We start from the raw sequence: 20251 nt of genomic DNA on the forward strand, positions 1-20251 counted from the left end.
TCAACGAGTGTCGGAGCCAGTGTAGTACGATTCGATCTTAGTCCTGTATTGACGCTTTGCCTGTTTGATGGTTTGTTGGAGGGCATAGCAGGATTTCTTATAAGCTTCCGGGTTAGAGTCCCACTCCTTGAAAGAGGAACCTCTACCCATTAGCTCAGTGTGAATGTTGCCTGTAATCGATGGCTTCTGGTTGGGGTATGAAACATAAGATATTACAGTTTTTAACAAAATAGTATGGTTGGTTAAGAGCCGATAAGACGGCAGCCATCCCCTCCGGCACCATCTTCATGGTATACGCTGAGCACTTTGATTTTGGTTGATTGCTTTTCCTTCACTCTACAGTCCAACTCATCCCAAACCATCACACCTCCTCCTCCATGCTTCGCGGTGGGAACCGCACATGCGGAGATCATCCAGTCACCTCTACTCTGCATCTCATAAAAGACACGGAGGTTAGAACCAAAAATCTCAAATTTGGACACATCAGACCAAACGACATATTTACACCGGTCTAATGTCCATTGCTCATGTTTCTTGGCCCAAGCAAGTCTCTTCTTCTTATTGGTGTCCTTTAGTAGTTGTTTTAATTTGCAGCAATTCTACCATGAAGGCCTGATTTAGGCAGTCTCCTCTGAACAGTTGATGTTGAGATGTGTCTGTTACTTGAACTCTGTGAAGCATTTATTTGGGCTGCAATCTGAGGGTGTGAACTCCAATGAACGAATCCTCTGCAGCAGAGGTAACTCTGGGTCTTCCTTTCCTGTGGCAGTCCTCATGAGAGCCAGTTTCAACATACAGTGGGGCAAAAAAGTATTTAGCCAGCCACCAATTGTGCAAGTTCTCCCACTTAAAAAGATGAGAGGCCTGTAATTTTCATTATAGGTACACTTCAACTATGACAGACAAAATGAGAAGAAAAAAATCCAGAAAATCACATTGTAGGATTTTTAATGAATTTATTTGCAAATTATGGTGGAAAATAAGTATTTGGTCAATAACAAAAGTTGATCTCAATACTTTGTTATATACCCTTTGTTGGCAATGACAGAGGTAAAACATTTTCTGTAAGTCTTCACAATGTTTTCACACACTGTTGCTGGTATTTTGGCCCATTCCTCCATGCAGATCTCCTCTAGAACAGTGATGTTTTGGGGCTGTTGCTGGGCAACACGGACTTTCAACTCCCTCCAAAGATTTTCTATGGGGTTGAGATCTGGAGACTGGCTAGGCCACTCCAGGACCATGAAATGCTTCTTACGAAGCCACTCCTTCGTTGCCCGGGCGGTGTGTTTGGGATCATTGTCATGCTGAAAGACCCAGCCACACTTCATCTTCAATGCCCTTGCTGATGGAAGGAGGTTTTCACTCAAAATCTCACGATACATGGCCCCATTCATTCTTTCCTTTACATGGATCAGTCGTCCTGGTCCCTTTGCAGTTTCCACCCCCATGCTTCACAGTAGGTATGGTGTTCTTTGGATGCAACTCAGCATTCTTTGTCCTCCAAACACAACGATCTTATTCTGGATCATCCAAATACTCTCTAGCAAACTTGTGACTGGCATGGACATGTACTGGCTTAAGCAGGGGGACACGTCTGGCACTGCAGGATTTGAGTCCCTGGCGGCATTGTGTGTTACTGATGGTAGGCTTTGTTACTTTGGTCCCAGCTCTCTGCAGGTCATTCACTAGGTCCTCCCGTGTGGTTCTGGGATTTTTCTTGTGATCATTTTGACCCCACGGGGGGAGATCTTGCGCAGAGCCCCAGATCGAGGGAGATTATCAGTGGTCTTGTATATCTTCCATTTCCTAATAATTGCTCCCACAGTTGATTTCTTCAAACCAAGCTGCATACCTATTTCAGATACAGTCTTCCCAGCCTGGTGCAGGTCTACAATTTTGTTTCTGGTGTCCTTTGACAGCTTTTTGGTCTTGGCCATAGTGGAGTTTGCAGTGTGACTGTTTGAGGTTGTGGACAGGTGTGTTTTATACTGATAACAAGTTCAAACAGGTGCCATTAATACAGGTAACGAGTTGAGGACAGAGGAGCCTCTTAAAGAAGAAGTTACAGGTCTGTGAGAGCCAGAAATCTTGCTTGTTTGTAGGTGACCAAATACTTATTTTCCACCATAATTTGCAAATTCATTCATTAAAAATCCTACGATGTGATTTTCTGGATTTTTTTTCTTCTCATTTTGCCTGTCATAGTTGAAGTGTACCTATGATGAAAATTACAGGCCTCTCTCATATTTTTAAGTGGGAGAACTTGCACAATTGGTGGCTGACTAAATACTTTTTGCCCCACTGTAGCACTTGATGGTTTTTGCGACTGCACTTGAAGAAACTTTCAAAGTTAATGTCTTAAAGTAATGATGGACTGTTGTTTCTCTTTTCTTATTTGAGCTGTTCTTGCCATAATATGGACTTGGTCTTTTACCAAATAGGGCTATCTTCTGTATATCCCCCTTCCTTGTCACAAGACAACGGATTGGCTCAAACATATTAAGAAGGAAAACAATTCCCCAAATTCACTTTTAAAAATGCACACTTGAAATTGAAATGCATTCCAGGTGACTACCTTGCTGGTTGAAAGAATGCCAAGAGGGTGCAAAGCTGTCATCAAGGCAAAGGGTGGCTTCATTGAAAAATCAAAAATATATTTTGATTTGTTTAACACTTTTTTGGTTACTACATGATTCCATATTTTTTATTTTATAGTTTTTATGTCTTCACTATTATTCTACAATGTAAAAAATAGTACAAATAAAGAAAAATCCTTGGAGTAACTGTGTCCAAAATGTTGACTGGCACACATACATACATACATACATACATACATACATACATACATACATACATACATACATGCATACATACATACATACATACATACATACATACATGCATATGTAACCGATGTGAAATGGCTAGCTAGTTAGCTGGGTGCGCACGAATAGTGTTTCAATCGGTGACGTCACTCACTCTGAGACCTTGAAGTAGTTTTTCTCCTTGCTCTGCAAGGGCCGTGGCTTTTGTGGCATGATAGGTAACAATGCTTCATGGGTGTCAGTTGTTGATGTGTGCAGAGGGTCCCTGGTTCGAGGCAAGGAGAGGGAAGGAATAGATACACAGTGCCTATATACAGTTGAAGTCGGAAGTTTACATACACCTTAGCCAAAAACATTTAAACTCAGTTTTTCACAATTCCTGACATTTAATCCTAGTAAAAATTCACTCTCTTAGGTCCGTTAGGATCACCACTTTATTTTAAGAACATGAAATGTCAGAATGATAGTAGAGAGAATTATTTATTTCAGATTTTACTTCTTTCATTAAATTCCCAGTGGGTCAGAAGTTTACATACACTCAATTAGTATCCAGTCACACTGCCTTTAAATTGTTTAACTTGGGTCAAATGTTTTGGGTAGCCTTCCACAAGATTCCCGCAATAAGTTGGGTGCATTTTGGCCCATTCCTCCTGACAGAGCTGGTGTAACTGACTCAGGTTTGTAGGCCTCCTTGCTCTCACATGCTTATTTAGTTCTGCCCACAAATTTTCTATAGGATTGAGGTCAGGGCTTTGTGATGGCCACTCCAATACATTGACTTTGTTGTCCTTAAGCCATGCTTGGGGTCATTGTCCATTTGGGAGACCCATTGGTGACCAAGCTTTAACTTCCTGACTGATGTCTTCAGATGTTGCCTCAATATATCCACATAATTTTCCTCCCTTATGATGCCATCTATTTTGTGAAGTGCACCAGTCCCTCCTGCAGCAAAGCAGCCCCACAACATGATGCTGCCAACCCCGTGCTTCATGGTTCGGATGGTGTTCTTCAGCTTGCAAGCTTCCCCCTTTTTCCTCCAAACATAGCGATGGTCATTATAGCCAAACAGTTCTATTAAACAGACCAGAGGACATTTCTCCAAAAAGTACGATCTTTGTCCCCATGTGCAGTTGCAAATCGTTGTCTGGCTTTTTTATGGCGGTTTTGGAGCAGTGGCTTCTTCCTTGCTGAGTGGCCTTTCAGGTTATGTTGATATAGGACTTATTTTACTGTGGATATAGATACTTTTGTACCTTTTTCCTCCAGCATCTTCACATGGTTATCTGCTGTTGTTCTGGGATTGATTTGCACTTTGCACAAAGTACATTCATTTCTAGGAGACAGAACGCGTCTCCTTCCAGAGAGGTATGATGACTGCGTGGTCCCATGGTGTTTATACCTGTGTACTGTTGTTACCAGATGAACGTGGTACCTTCAGGCGTTTGGAAATTGCTCCCAAGGATGAACCAGACTTGAGGTCTTGGCTGATTTTTTTTGATTGTCCCATGATGTCAAGTAAAGAGGCACTGTGTTTGAAGATAAGCCTTGAAATACATCCACAGGTACACCTCCAATTGACTCAAATTATGTCAATTAGCCTGTTAGAAGCATCAAAAGCCATGACATCATTTTCAGGAATGACTCACTGGAATTGTGATACAGTGAATTATAAGGAAATAATCTGTTTGTAAACAATTGTTAGAAAAATTACTTGTGTCATGCACAAAGTAGATGTCCTAACCAAAACTATAGTTTGTTAACAAGAAATTTGTGGAGTGGTTGAAATAATTAGCTTTAACGACTCCAACCTAAGTGTATGTAAACTTCCGACTTCAACTGTATATATTTTTTTTTTACACACAATTATATGGGGGATTGGAAATGATGCAGAGAATTACATTGATGGAAGCTACAATCTATCTGCAATATTAAAGCTGATCTACCCCCTAAAATCTTTTTTGAAAAATCTCCCTTAACGTTCTCGCCTCCCCCGATACTGCTCCCCTTTGGACTGCCCCAACAGACATCTACCCTGCCCCCACCCAATGGACATTAATACCATGCTGAATAGCCACCACTACTCCTACCCCCTGCTCAAGGCCCCTGAGTAAAGCAGCGGTCTAAGGAACTACGTCTCAGTGCTAGAGGCGGCACTAAATCCAGCAAGTATCACAACCGGCCGTGATCGGGTGTCCCATAGGGCGGCGCACAATTGGCCCAGCATCGTCCGGGTTTGGCCAGTGTAGGCCGTCATAGTAAATAAGAATTTGTTCTTAACTGACATGCCTAGTTAAATAAAGGTTACAAATAAAAATTGTCACAGTTGTAAATACAGTATGTATACATAATTGTTTTGTATTGTTTCATTCACAGCTGCACTGTTGAAGTTCGGAGCTTAAATATTTCCCTGTACACTGCAACACTGCACATGGTATGTAGCTAAGCACTTAGAGTGTTGGGCCAGCAACTGAAAGGCTGCTTGTTTTGAATCCCCGTGCCGTCAAGGGGAAAAATCTGCCAATGTGCCATTGAGCAAAGCACTTAACACTAATTTGCCAAAGGGGCGCCCTACTACTACAACACATTTCGCTGCACCTATCCAGTGTATGTGACAATAAAACATCTCTCTCACATCTGTGACCCTGTGCATGTGACTAAATACTAATCTAATCTAAAAATGAGTGGTGTGCATGTGCTGCACGAGTTTTGTGATTTCAAATGATCACTCACACCCATATTGATCAGGCCACACCTTGCCACAGCCATCAAACGGCAGCAAACGTACCTCAAGACTGTTTAAGAATGGTGCGCACCGTTTGGGGGAAATTTGTCTTTCAGTACACGTGTTCATGCAACTCTAATGTATCAACAAGTGCACAAATGAACTGAATGCATCCCAGGATGTCTGAGTATCTGGGATGTTGCCTGTGTTAGTTAGGTATGTCCAGTCTATACCCGTGCACAATGAATAGACAATAGCGGTGTTTGAATACCCATACTAAGATACTGTATCCTACATACTATTAGTTAATTTTAGTATACTGTAAACGAACGGTATCCTTTCAGTTGAGCGTACTTCCGCTTCACCTGCGTACAGGAAGTTGATGCTGTTGCTTTGCCACCTCTTGCTAGCTTGTTAGCATAACAAATTACTAGCTAGACATTTTACGACTTCAGGTGTGTTATTAAATTCAATCTGGAGTGCCAGAGTGCACTCTGCGCATTCGTAAATTCAGAGTGTTGTCAGATTGTGGGTTTGTAAATTCAGAGCTTTCAGACTGCACACTGGACCCATCATAACTTGCTAGCTACTTCCAGACCTGACTCTGACCATTTTAATCGCCCGAGCAGAGCTGGATAGGCTGTTTTCATGTTACCTAGAGCGTTGATGACTGTAACTGTGCTGCTGGCAACAATTTAATGAGACTTTTTTGCCGACATTTACGGACACCGGCCATATTCAACTGGTGTTGAGCTGAGCATTCGTAAATTCATCAGTTATTCTGTGCTCTGGCATGGGTACACTCAGATGAGTGCTCTGAATTCTGAGTAGATAGCCAGAGTGAATTAAGTCAATAAACGTTAGTTAGTTAAATAGCATATAGTGAATATATTGGCAAGTTCGATGTTGTCACATGAGTTGACACTGGAGAGACAAAGCAGGTACGGGGAGGCAAACATTTAATAAGGAACGGACATGGAACAAGACAGGAACAGCGTCAGCATACAAGAAAACAAAGACAAAAAACAATCAATGCAGCAAGGGAACTGACAAATATAGGGGATGTAATAAACAGATGATGAGTGAGTCCAGGTGAGTCCAGGTGAGTCCAATATCGCTGATGTGCGTGACGAGGGAAGGCAGGTGTGCATAATAGATGATAGGTGTGAGTGATGCAGGGCAGCCTGGCACCCTCAAGTGCCTGAGGGGGGAAGAGTGGGAGCAGACGTGACAGTATTAGTAGCCAACTAACGTTAGGTAGCTAATATACCGGTACATACTGCTGTAATGATATGCGATTCGTAAGGATAGTGTAGATAGCAATTGTCAGCCAACATAACATGAAAGGTAACTTATTTGAAAAGTAATCAATTTATTACATTGCTCAACATTATCTTAGCATTTGTCATTAGCTAAAGCAATGAATTTGTATCTGCTCTCGTTGGACATACGCTGCATATTTTCTGCCATTTTCTTCAAATCTGAAAAGATTTTAAAGCCAAGGCCATGTTCTGAAGAATTGCATTATGGTCCCTAAAAGCACGGAAATAGTGTCCACTGCTTGAATACTTCATATTTTGGCGAATGTAGTACGACATCCAGGAACTTTTGGCATACTAACTATATCCATACTATGACCAATAAGTATAATATACACTGCATTTACATCACAAATAGTATGGTTAGTATGAGTATTCAAACACAGCTATCATGTCGTCATTACACAGGTTAAACACAGATTCATTTGAAAGCCTTACCTTCCCTGAGTGGTGTAAAGTCCTTTAAGTAAAAATACTTTAAAGTACTACTTAAGTAGTTTTTGCAGTATCTGTATTTATATATTTGACAACTTTTACTTCACTACATTCCCAAAGAAAATATTGTACTTTTTACTCAATACATTTCACCTGAAGTACACATTTTGAATGCTAAGCAGGACAGGAAAATGGTCAAATTCACGCATTTATCAAGAGAACACGTGGTCATCCCTAATGCATCTGGCCTGGCAGACTCACTAAACACAAATGCATCTTTTGTAAATAATGTCTGAATGTTGGAGTGTGCCCCTGGCTATCAGTACATTTTATAAACAAGAAAAATGGTGCAGTCTTCTTTGCTTAATATAAGGGATTTTAAACAATTTATACTTTTACTTTTGATACTTAAGTATATTCAAAACCAAATACTTTTAGACTTTTACTCATTTACTGGCTGACTTTCACTAACTTTTTGTTCAATATGGTGCGGATAGAGATGAAAGCTTCACTTCTAGTCCTTAGGAAATGGTGCTGTATTTAGTTTTTTATGTATTATTATTTTTTTACATTGTTAGCCCAGAAAACCTTAAGTGTTATTACATACAGCTGGGAAGTACAATTGGATATCAGAGAGACGTCAACTTACCAGCACAACCAGCATTACGACCAGGAATACGACTTTCCCAAAGCGGATCCTTTGTCTGCACCTCCCAGAGCATTTGAACTGATTCCAGAGGCCGACCCAAAACAACGCCACCGGAGGAGAGGGTGCTGGAGTGGTCTTCTAGTGAGGCTTCGGATGCGTGCATACCACCCACTGTTTCGGGGTATATTTCTGGCTAATGTCCAGTCCCTAGTTAACCTGTCAGAGTCTGTACAGCCAATGGGATTTTCAGTGCATCGCACCGACAGGAATAAACATTATCCAGTAAGAAGAAGGGCAGGTGTGTATGTTCCATGATTAATGACTCATAGTGTAATTGTAACAACATACAAGAACTCAAGTCCTTTTGTTCACCTGACCTAGAATTCCTCACAATCAAATGCCGACTGTATTATCTCTCAAGAGAACTTTCCTCGGTTATCATCACAGCCGTGTTTATCCCCCCGTAAGTGGATACCAAGACGGCCATCAAGGAACTTCACTGGACTTTATGCGAACTGGAAACCATATATCCTGAGGCTACATTTATTGTAGCTGGGGATTTTAACACAGCTAATTTGAGAACAAGGCTATGTAAATTCTATTAGCATATCGATTGCAGTACAGGAGCGAGTAACACGCTCGACCATTGCTACTCCAACTTCCGCGATGCATACAAGACCCTCTATTTTGCAAATCTGACAATGACCCCATCTTGTTGCTCCCCTCCTATAGGCAGAAACTAAAAAAAGGAAGCGCCCGTGATTAGGTCTATCCAACGCTGGTCTGGAGTTTCCAGTGGAAAGGTAAGCATGCAAAGATAAATATGTTGACTCTCCAATACGGCAGTGTGACATATTTGTTATAATATAGGGCAAGTCAAAACATTGGCTCATCTCTTGGGGAACGTTGTGTTGGGGCTGCAAACTCAGCAGATATTAGTGTTGATAGTTCTGTCAGGTGAGTTCACCACCCAACTCCCAATACACAAAAGGGGATCTTCAAGAGATGACGCACACATCTAAGGGACGTTAATAGCAGTATAATAGTATAACCGTTTTATAACTAGGTGAATCACTTGAAATAAATCGATAGTTATGAAATAAACATGCTTTTGGGTAGTGGACTTGCAAAATCGATAAAGGAGTAATACACTATTTACATTGCCTATAGGAAATTGTCTAATGCGTTCTTCCGTGTTTTTACTGGGTGCCATTTCCACTGAAACGTGGCAGTGATTGGGCCATGCACCGTGGAGGCGGCCATAAACTACTGCACAACATTTCATCCAGTATCCATCTAAGACCATTAAAGTCGGACCATGTGACTGCTGCACATAACTTCAAACCCAGAGAGAGTTACAGTATAGTAGGTGGGCAAAGTCATGTTCTCCTACTTTTTTTATCACGTGGCGTGGATATAACCAGGATGATGAACGTTTTCCTGTGTGTGTGTGTGTGTGCGTGTGCGTGTGCGTGTGCGTGTGTGTGTGTTGCAGTGATTCAGTTTGCTATCGTGTTTCCTGACATCGAAGTTGTTCAGAGGTATGCTGGGCCCTCAGGGAACAACACAAGGCTCGTTAGGGCTCTTAGTAGAATAATATTTATCACTTAATATGTTTACTGATTATGTTTGCTTTCCTTCCCTAGTCAGGTTTCTGTGGGGGTAATATTTCAGCAGATGGGCTCCAGCATATTCACACTGGCACATTCCATTGATTCACCGCCTCCTGGACCCAAAGTTTCTGGTATTCACTCTGTCTCTGCAAGCTTATACCTGGAGGAAACTTGCATAAGAGCACAAGATAAAATAGTTGATGTGCAGCCAGCATCAGTTTCTCCTCAGGAGCCTAATCCCACCGCAGTCAATTAGGTATAGCTTGGACATCCAAAGGTTTAGGGCTCAATGATACACATAGTTGGAAAGAGACAATCACCCGACAGTATCTACAGATCAGGGAATGTAGTCCATTAAACAAAGCTATATCCTGGTAATTTGACAGGGGAAATGCAAATGAGATATTGATGATGAATGTGCAGGCGGAAACTCTTGGGATGGACAATGCTATGGAGACATTAAGTGGCCCCTGCTGAACTCTGAACCCTGAACCTTCCAGACACTCGCTTGACTGAGCAGCTCTACATGGCAAATACACACTTAATCACTCGCTCGCTAACTCATTCTCACTCTCTGTCTCTCTCTCTCTGTCTCTGTCTATATCACACTCTCTCACACTCTCTCTCACAAACACACACACGCACACACTCACAAAGAAAGACACTCTCAGAAAGGTTTGTGAAGTTCCTCCTTTTGTGAGGATTTTAATCATAAATCAATCTGACACTTTCTATTTGAGCGTTCATTACTGATTTGTTGGCTAGGCAATTTACCCTTCTTCCCCCGCCTCTCTTTACAAACACAAGTTATCACATTCTTTTTTTGCATATCTGCATGTCAAAATTCCAAAGGCACTCGCACGTCTAAGCTATCTTTGTTGCAGGTGCGCAGTAACAATTGAATAACATGAGCGAAAAAAGAAGAAACCAGCACACTGCTCTTGCTACTATCACTGCTCATTATTTAGCTTTTACGTATCGGCCTCAAGGCCTTTCGTCAGAGCCAAAAACGCTCTGACAAAGGCCCTGCGGCGGATACATAAAGAACAGTGATACTAGCAAGAGCAGTGTGCTGGTTTCTTCTTCTTTTCTCACACATCTGCATGTCACCATATGGGAAAGGTTTCTCTTTTTGTTCAATTCCAGAGCTCTTGCCTCTAACTTGAGGTTATTAGCAGTATCACTCATGCCAGTGATAAGTCAAGTTGTAACACAACCCCAGCATTTGAATGTAATTGCTGTATGACAATGAGATCATTTAGATAAGCTAAATTGGCACAGGGAACACTTGTCATGTGGTACAATGTATGGCTGTCGTGAAAAAAATGCCTTGTTTAAGCATGACAGGCATTGGGCCTTTGACAGCTTGATGTAGATGATGTCTTTGTGAACCACAGCATTGGCAAATATATGACATTGTTTGTATACTAATGGGGACAACCAATATCCTGTGTGTTTCATCACCCTCAATATGAGCATGGTGTGGTTAACCAATGGAACAACAAGGAGTACAATGGATTAAGATGATGAAATGAAAATTGTTGATGAACAATGGAATGTTTATTGCTTGAGGCTTCCGGTATTGCTGTTAAACTCAGTGTCAAAAGCCTGTCCTCCACAATGTTGTCAATGTTCACCAACCACAACCTATTGCCTACCAACTGGAGCAGAACTGGGCTGGCCTGTCAATTACAGGACTGTTGGTATGGAAACAGCTCTCAGAAAGTCAACCCTTAACTGGTAAATTGGTCAACCGGAGCCCCATGAAGTTGTCGCCCCATTCTCCTGTCACAGCCCCAGTAATGATGCAGTGAGGTTTTAGGTGCTAACAATTAGCAGATGTACTAACAGTGGGAAATAATGTCTATGTACACTGTCTGTTAATTGAAGGAAAGTTTGAGTTTGTCAGGAGGATGGTGCTGCCTCTACAGCTTTGACCTGTCCTGTCTTGTTCAGCTTTGCGCCCAGGGACTTCTGAATCACTCTGAAGCGCTCAGTGAATCTGCATATTTACTAGTGACCTTGTGGGGAGGGGGTAGCTGGCTGCTGCTAAGGTCAACTCTGCTTTCTCAGCCTCTCACCTCTCTAGTGTGCCTGAGAGACGGGTTCACTGGCTACAGACAAAGGAATAACAAAACATGTACGGTCTGTATGTCTATCTTACTTCCCCGTCATTAGGCTATACATTCCCTGTTTATAAACTATGGAGAACTTGAAGTCCTCTTCCTCCGCACTTTCTGATACAGTATATAGGCTAGCCTCTAGTTGATGATCACTGGTATGAATATTGCCTCTTTTTTTTAGATTTTTATGTTGGAATTATATGTGTCTACTTACACATATAGGTCAAAACGAAGATCAACATTTCCATTTTAAATATATTTGTCAAAAGGTTCAACTAACTTTCACCTAGTCCGAGTAAAACTTCTATCCTCAACACAAAAACTGGCGCACTGGAATTTTCTACGTCAGGTTCGGCAGTTTACCTGTCTAACATTAGCTGGCTTGCACTGAGGTGGGAGGGGTGGCAATATGAGGGGTTCCTTAAAAGCAAGCGCAAAAGTGACAATTTCATGCAGCGCCAATGGGAAGTTTAGACCCGCAAAAAGCATGTGTTAAAGGTCACGCAGTTGATAATGGCATGGATTTTGAGTGTGGAAGCGCAGCCTATCCAGTCATGATGCACAGTGGCCATGGAACGACATACAGTGCATTTGGAAAGTATTCAGACCCCTTGACTTTTTCCACACTTTGTTTCAGACTTACTCTAAAATGTATTAAATACATTTTTTCCTCATCAATCTACACACAATACCCCATAATGACAAAACAGATTATTTTTATTTTTTTAAATGTACTACGAATAAAAGCAGAAATATCTTATTTACATATGTATTCAGACCCTTTGCTATGAGACTCACATGCATCTTGTTTCCAATAAACATCCTTGAGCTGTTTCTAAAACTTGATTGGAGTCCACCTGTGGTAAATTCAATTGATTGGACATGATTTGGAAGGGCACACACCTGTCTTTGTAAGTTCCCATAGTTGACCGCGCATGTGAGCAAAAACCAAGCCATGAGGTTGAAGGAATTGTCCGTAGAGCTCTGAGACAAGATTGTGTCAAGGCACAGATCTGGAGAAGGGTACCAAAAAATGTCTGCAGCATTGAAGGTCCCAAGAACACAGTGGCCTCCATAATTTTTAAATGGAAGAAGTTTGGAACAACGAAGACTCTACCTAGAGCTGGCCGCCCAGCCAAACTGAGCAATCAGGGTAGAAGGGCCTTTGTCAGGGAGGTGACCAACAACCCGATGGTCACTCTGACAGAGCTCCAGAGTTTCTCTGTGGAGATAGGAGAACCTTCCAGAAGGACAACCATCTCTGCAGCACTCCACTAACATTTATTATGCTAACATTTTAGCATTTGTAGCACAAATCCTATTCCATTCATGGGACCGATAAGCATTTTTCGCGCATATTTTAGAAATAATGTTAATTGGTGAGCTTCACAGTCAATTTCAGAAACTTTTTGGATGATTTGGACATGATGGATGAATAATACTAATATCGATAATTGACTTGAATGAGATTTGTGCCACAAATGCTAGAACATAGTATTTGGAAACAAAACCAGCATGGCTTGCTGTCATGCCTTGTTCATAGACTGGTGACAGGGTAAAGAAACTTTAATAAATATTTGAAATTGACAGCCCATCTGCCTAGGGAGACTACTCTTCATAATGATGATCAAAAAATTGGATATTACAGTAAGCCTATAACCAAGCCAACTATAATGGGTATGAGTTAGGGAGGGATGTAATTGATGTTGGGCAAGATTGACATTAGCCTAATCTATTTGAATGTTGAAAATGTAAACCATAATGTTGATTCGATCAAAGTAGGTAGGCAAATCAATATGTAGAAGTTATGCTTTGCTTATTGGTTATGTGGTGCATTGGCACAGAAACCTGTTGGTGGAAGATGCGTTACGTATATTTTATGTAACTATAAATATAGCATTAAAATGTGTGCCAGCTCTTTGAATACCCCCGCGATCTTGCTTTAAAACGGAATCATTTTCTCTACGCCTTATGTCAAAATGTGTAAAATTTCAGGAAATGCATTTAAAAAAAAATGTATGTAAATTTTTCAGGAGGAGGGCCACTAAAATGTTTTGCCTGTGAGATGGGGCCCCCAACAAAAATGTGCTTAGGTGTCACTGAAAATGCATCATAGTCTAATCCACAGTTTCACCTGTTATCTTCTGTAACGGTTCTCGTCTGTCGAAGGAGAAGCGGACCAAAATGCAGCGTGGTGGTTATTCATGTTCTTTAATAAAATGAACTAGACATGAAATAACTAAACAAAATACCAAATGTGTGAAAACCTATACAGCCTATCATTTTTTTTAAATAAAAAATAATTTATTACCTTCAATACCATTCATTCTTTACAACTCATAATTTTCATACATACTCCAATAATGGTATTTTAATTTAACTAAACAACAACCCCAAACAAAACCTCAGGGGAGCATCTTCCCTCCCCATCACCCTACAAACTACCTTTCCCTATCTCCCGTCCCTAATCTATCCCCTTACAAATCTAAATAACACCCAGCCCTAAACACCCCTTCCACCTCTCCCGAGCAGCATGCTGCCCCCACTTCCTCTCCTCCCTCTTCATCCTCCCCCTCAAATCTCCTTCCACCCTCCTCACTCCTCACTTCCACCCCCCTCAGGGAGATCCCTGTCTTCACCATGTTCTGCCTGGCTTCCCACAGCCCCCGTTTAAAGAGACTCATGAGAAGCCAGAGCAGAAACCTGTCCCTATCCGGCCCTCTCGCTCTCCCTACACCTCTCTAACCTGGCCCACGTCAATACAAAATCCCCCCTCACCAAACCTAATTTCACCCGTGCCCTAGCCCATACTACTCCGGCAAAGGCACAGTCCCAAAAGACATGGCGCACAGTCTCCTCCCTGCCACAAGAGGATCTTGGACAGGTGGGGGATTGCACCAAACTATACCGGTACATGATGGAACGTACCGGCAAGCACTTATGGAGGCTCAACCAATTCAGGTCCTTGAGCCTGTTGTCCAGACCCCGCGCCTGCACCCCCTCCCAGACCACTTCCGAGATGCCCACTACAGGCGCCGGACTCCCTGCCTTTCTGACCTCCTCGTACAGGTGCCTGTGATCTAAACCTACTCGGGCATCTTCAACCTCGGGGTGCGCACGCAGCCACTTGGCCGCATGACCAAAGTGCCACGGCAGCTGTTCCGCCCGAGGACCCGTGTTAGAACACACCATTACGCTTCTCACCTGATACGAGAAGAACACCCGCAGGAGGTAACCGGATGGGTGTATCACTGGATGAGCAAGCTCCGTTAACAAGAAAGAAACAAAAATTGCGTCCAGCTTGAGGGGGAAATGTGGTACCCCCCTACCTCCCTCCCCGATGGGACAGAGCATGCGTGCCCTGGCGACCCACTCGCACCTGCCACTCCACATGAACTGAAACACAAGCCTCACTAGAGGCCTCCTCAGACAAGCCGGCAATGGGTAGATGTACGCCAAAAACAAAAGAGACGACAACACATCCACCTTTAGGACCAGGACTTTGCCCATAAATGACAAATACCTCAGGGCCCCCTCACAGAGAGATAACCCCCCGGGCACATCCGTTCTACTGCGCCATCTTCCGAAAAACTTGACGGAAGACTTTGCATGGTTCAGAACCGCTCCCGACGCTCGGGTGAAATCCCCAACGATGGCAAGGGACCTTGTCAGGCACGAGTCCTTGCACAGCAGCAAGGAAGTGACGTCGGCGTACTGCATCATCTTAAAACGCAGCCTACCACTTCCAGGGATCAGCAAGCCTTCCACCCCTGTGTCTGCCCTAATGGCAGCCCCCAGAGGCTCCATGTACAGAACGAAGAGGAGAGTCGAGAGTGGGCACCCCTGCCTGACCCCAGACGAGAGGTCAAAAACGTCACCCAAGTGACTATTTACACTAACTCGGCACCCCGCTCCGACATATAATGTACGAATCCATCCTATGAACTTCTCCCCAAATCCTAATCGACCTAACACACTGAATAAAAAGGATCTATTCACGCGATCAAAGGCTTCGCCTGATCTAGTGCTGCTACCATTAAAGGCAATCCTCTATCTTCAACCCAAGTGATGGAGTCCCTGATTAACTGGAGGTTCCATCTAATAGAGCGGCCCTCTACCCCGCACATCTGATCCTCATGGACGATGTAGGGAAGGGCTGTGCGCAACCAGTCTGCTAAAACCTTTGCAAGTAGCTTGTAATCTACACACAGCATGGTCAACGGCCGCCAGTTGCCAAGGTCTGTTACTTCCCCCTTCTTATATAAAAGTGACAGCAACAGCCATTGATCCCCCCGGGACCCCCGTCTCAAGGATGGCCTTCAAGACTTCGAGAACCACTGCTCCAAGTATACCCCAAAACTTGAGATAAAACTCAGCCGGCAGCCCATCCATCCCAGGCACCTTCCCTTTTCCCATCCTCCTAAGAGCGCTCTCAACCTTTTCTAGTGAGATCTGGGCCTCTCTCACTTCTCTAATGTCCACCGGCAACCACCTGGACAAGTGTTCTAAAAACACATTTCCCTGCTCTACATCTATTTCCCTTTCGTACTCGAGTTCAATTAACCTTTGGATACGATCCACCTCCCTCCTCTCCTCCCTTTTTTTCCTCTTGCAATACCCTATTATAAAAGCCCTAATCCTCACCTTAACTAATTCCCACCACTCTAACATCCCCTCGCACATGGACCGGAGGCCTTCAAGCCTCCAAAAGGTTGACTGGCGACCCCACCTGCAGGAGCACAGGCAACAGGCAACAGCCGCCCAGACAACTTACCCAAAGACCTGGGTACAAAAATATAGTCGAGCCTCCGCGCAACCCCCCTGGAGTTGCGCCATGTAGGACCGGCCATTTTCGGAGTAGTGTGCAGGCCACCATCAACCAAACCATGGCAAGCCATTAGCCCGGTGATGGCGCCTGCACTGCTATCCCCCCTATTCCTAAATCTGTATTAAAATCCCCCCTATCACTAATTTCCTATTTGTGACACACAGGGGCGCCAGACAGTCCACCATCTCCCTCCTGTCTGCCACCACCTGTGGCCCATACACCACCACTAATCTAAATTTACAATCCCTTATCGTGACATCCACCCCTATAACCCTCCCCTGCATCACCACAAAAGAACCCTCCACTTTTACCTCCCTGTGCCCACACAAAATCCCTACCCCCGATGAGTGCACCCCCCAATACCCCAAACCGACTCCCCCTTGTCCCACTCCCTCTTAAACCTACTAACATCCCCTCCATCCCTCAGGTGAACCTCCTGTAAAAAAACAAAAATCGAACCCCACACCCTCCAAATAACTAATAACCGCCCTCCTCTTAACAAAATCCCTTAAACCCCTTAAATTTAAACTAACGAAAGTAAAATTAGACCCCATGAAAGAATAAAATAAAAACATGTAATACACTCAAATACTAAACCCAGACACAAAAAACAAAACCAGGAGACTCACCCGATGCTCCCCTGCTCCATATCTACCTGTGAAAACACCATCGACACCCCCCCTCTTCCTCCATCTCACCAACCCAGGATGCAGGAATAGTGTTTGGCTCCAGGGGGCCCTGCACCCTGGGTCTACTCCCACACTCCTCCCCCTCCCCAGTGCTGCAGCTGGTTTGGCAAAAAATAGGGGAACTGAGTCCCCAAACAAAAAACTCCCCACCTCCTCCTGTACCCAGTCCTGAGTCTTGTTAGGTTTGACCCCACCCACCAGAAGTTTAGGGTCTGGGGAAACCAGCAGCAACCCAGAGGTTTCTCCCACCCCCATCACTCTCTTGACTATCCCCTCCCTCTCATTGTCGGCCAATCGCACCCTCCTCTTCATTCTCTTCTTTGGTGATGGCAGCGGTGGCGAGATACCACCCCCCCCCCCCCGCAAGCTCCTCCACCATACTCCTCATTTCTTCCACCAGGGCACTTTCCCCCCACTCCACTTGCTCTTCCACCGTCTCCTTCTCCACCACCCCTCCCTCGCTTTCTTCTCTCTCATGCTCCTCCACTCGCTTGCCTTCTTCCGCCGCTTTTCCTGGTTCTCCTACTCCCGTGCCTTCCGTTTCCTTCTCTCTTCCATCCGCCGCTTCTTGCTCCTCCTCCTTCCTTGCGGCCTTCCCCTCTGGACCTGTACTCTGGTCATGAGGCGTGCTTCTTTCCCCTTTTCTTCCCCCATCCCCTGCCCCTGCTCCCCCACCAGCCGCAGATGCGTATGACCTCTGACGAGCCGGGCACCCTCGCCACAGGTGTGCTGATGAGCCACACCCGTGGCACGCCTTAGGCTTGTCACAATCCCTCGCCTCATGCTCCCCAGATCCACGAAATCTGCATTTTCTTGCGCTGCACGAGGCGAAGATATGGCCGTAGGCCATACAGCGCCTGCAAAATGGAGGCTGACATGCATAAAACAATGTCCCCCTGTCAGCCCCCAGGGAGAACATAGCAGGAGGATGGAGGTAGCCACCATGTCCCTTTGGGTCCTCCCTAAGGAGGGCCTGGAAACCTCTCCTCCCATTCCAAAACCCAAGAGAGTCTTTGAGGAGCCTTGCTGAGGAGACGTTATCCATGTCTCTCCCCAGAAAGGCCCTCACCTCTTCGTCCTTAACGTATGGGTTGTATATGTTGACAGTTACATCCCTAAAGTTGTTCTTCGCCAGGCTTGTTATTTCATAGTGGCTCATCGACTTCTCACCTCCCACTGCACTTGCCCTTCTCAGGATATCATCGTGTTTTTCCTCTGTATGTAGTGCCACGTCGTATGCTCCCTCCAACGAGTTGCCTTGGAAACAAAACATGTCCTTCACCGTCAGCTTCAGAATCCCCATCAATATTGTCCTTCCAAAAGTTTCCCGTCCTAAAGGCTCCAACTCATTTTCCTTCCAAGCAAACCGAATCGTGTTAGCCAGCCCAATCCCAGGGACCGACCGTGTTGATGGATTTTGCACCATCTCCGCAAGGAGAATGGCGTACCCGGCTCACGTTCTCTTCCAAAACCAGGAAAAAAGAAAAACCAAAGTGACTGAGCCTATCTTGTGCAAACTAACACAGAGACAGGAAGAATCACCCACGAAACACTCAAAGAATATGGCTGCCTAAATATGCTTCCCAATCAGAGACAACGATAAACACCTGCCTCTGATTGAGAACCACTCCAGACAGCCATAGACTATGCTAGATACTCCCACTAAACCACACACCCAATACCTAACAAAACCCCAAGACAAAACACACCACAATAAACCCATGTCACACCCTGGCCTGACCAATTAAATAAAGACAAACACAATATATTTAGACCAGGGCGTGACATCTTCTCAGTATTTAATAGCTGTTGTCAACACTAGCCATATGGCCAAGTAACGTTAATGAGCTACACAATCAGTTTCAGACACTTTGAAATTATTTGGGCATGAAAGACGCCACAACGTTCTTTGCCATACTGTCCTTCCGAGTGATTGAAAATAAAGAAAGAAAGAAATAAGAGAGACCAAGTGAGATACAAAATATAAATATATATATATATAAATTAACATAACATTTATATATATTTTTTATATAAAAATACTAAATATAAAAGCTAAAATCTTGATAATAATAATAGATCATAGTAACAACACTCTGAATACTTATGGAAATAAGTTATTTCTGTTTTTATTTTAATACATTTGCAAACATTTCTAAAAACCTGTTTTCTCTTTGTCATTATGGCTTTTTTGTGTAGATGGATGAGGAAAAAAATTCATTTAATCAGTTTTAGAATATCGCTGTTATGTAACACGATGTGGGAAAAGTCAAGGGGTCTGAATACTTTCCAAATGCATCTCTAGCTTAAACTGACAGATTGTTTTATTATGTTAATTCGATTGACGCTGTCACGCCCTGGTCGAAGTATTTTGTGTTTTGTCTTCATTTATTTGGTCAGGCCAGGGTGTGGTATGGGTTTTTGTATGTGGTGTGTTTGTATCGGGATTGTAGCTTAGTGGGGTGTTCTAGTTAAGTCTATGGCTGTCTGAAGTGGTTCTCAATCAGAGGCAGGTGTTTATCGTTGTCTCTGATTGGGGACCATATTTAGGCAGCCATATTCTTTGAGTGTTTCGTGGGTGATTGTCCTTAGTGTCCTGATGTCCTTGTTCTGTGTTTATTTACACCAGTATAGGCTGTTTCGGTTTTTGTTACGTTCTTTGTTTTGTAGTGTTTGTAATTGATTTGTGTTTTACGTTTGTTTATTAAACATGGATCGCAATCTACACGCCGCATTTTGGTCCGACTCTCCTTCCCACCTAGAAAGCCATAACAGACGCACAGGGTTTGAATGAATGTAGGGTGTTATAATCTAATTGACAATGTTCCAGCTCCAATGATACAGATGATTTAATGCAAGTCTGGCTCAGCTGTCTGATTAATATACGGTACATGCTAAATATTGAACTATAAGTCCCTCTACCTTCCTCTGCTGTTCTTTCTCCTTCAGGATGTTCGTATACTTATAATGAGAGATGTTCTACACATGTAGATGAAAGAAACCCCCTATTCATTTAAATTGTTACTGTGCTGCACAGTTAATGAG

Source organism: Oncorhynchus masou, chromosome 24 (genome assembly GCF_036934945.1).
Source record: "Oncorhynchus masou masou isolate Uvic2021 chromosome 24, UVic_Omas_1.1, whole genome shotgun sequence".
NCBI classification, from domain to species: domain Eukaryota; kingdom Metazoa; phylum Chordata; class Actinopteri; order Salmoniformes; family Salmonidae; genus Oncorhynchus; species Oncorhynchus masou.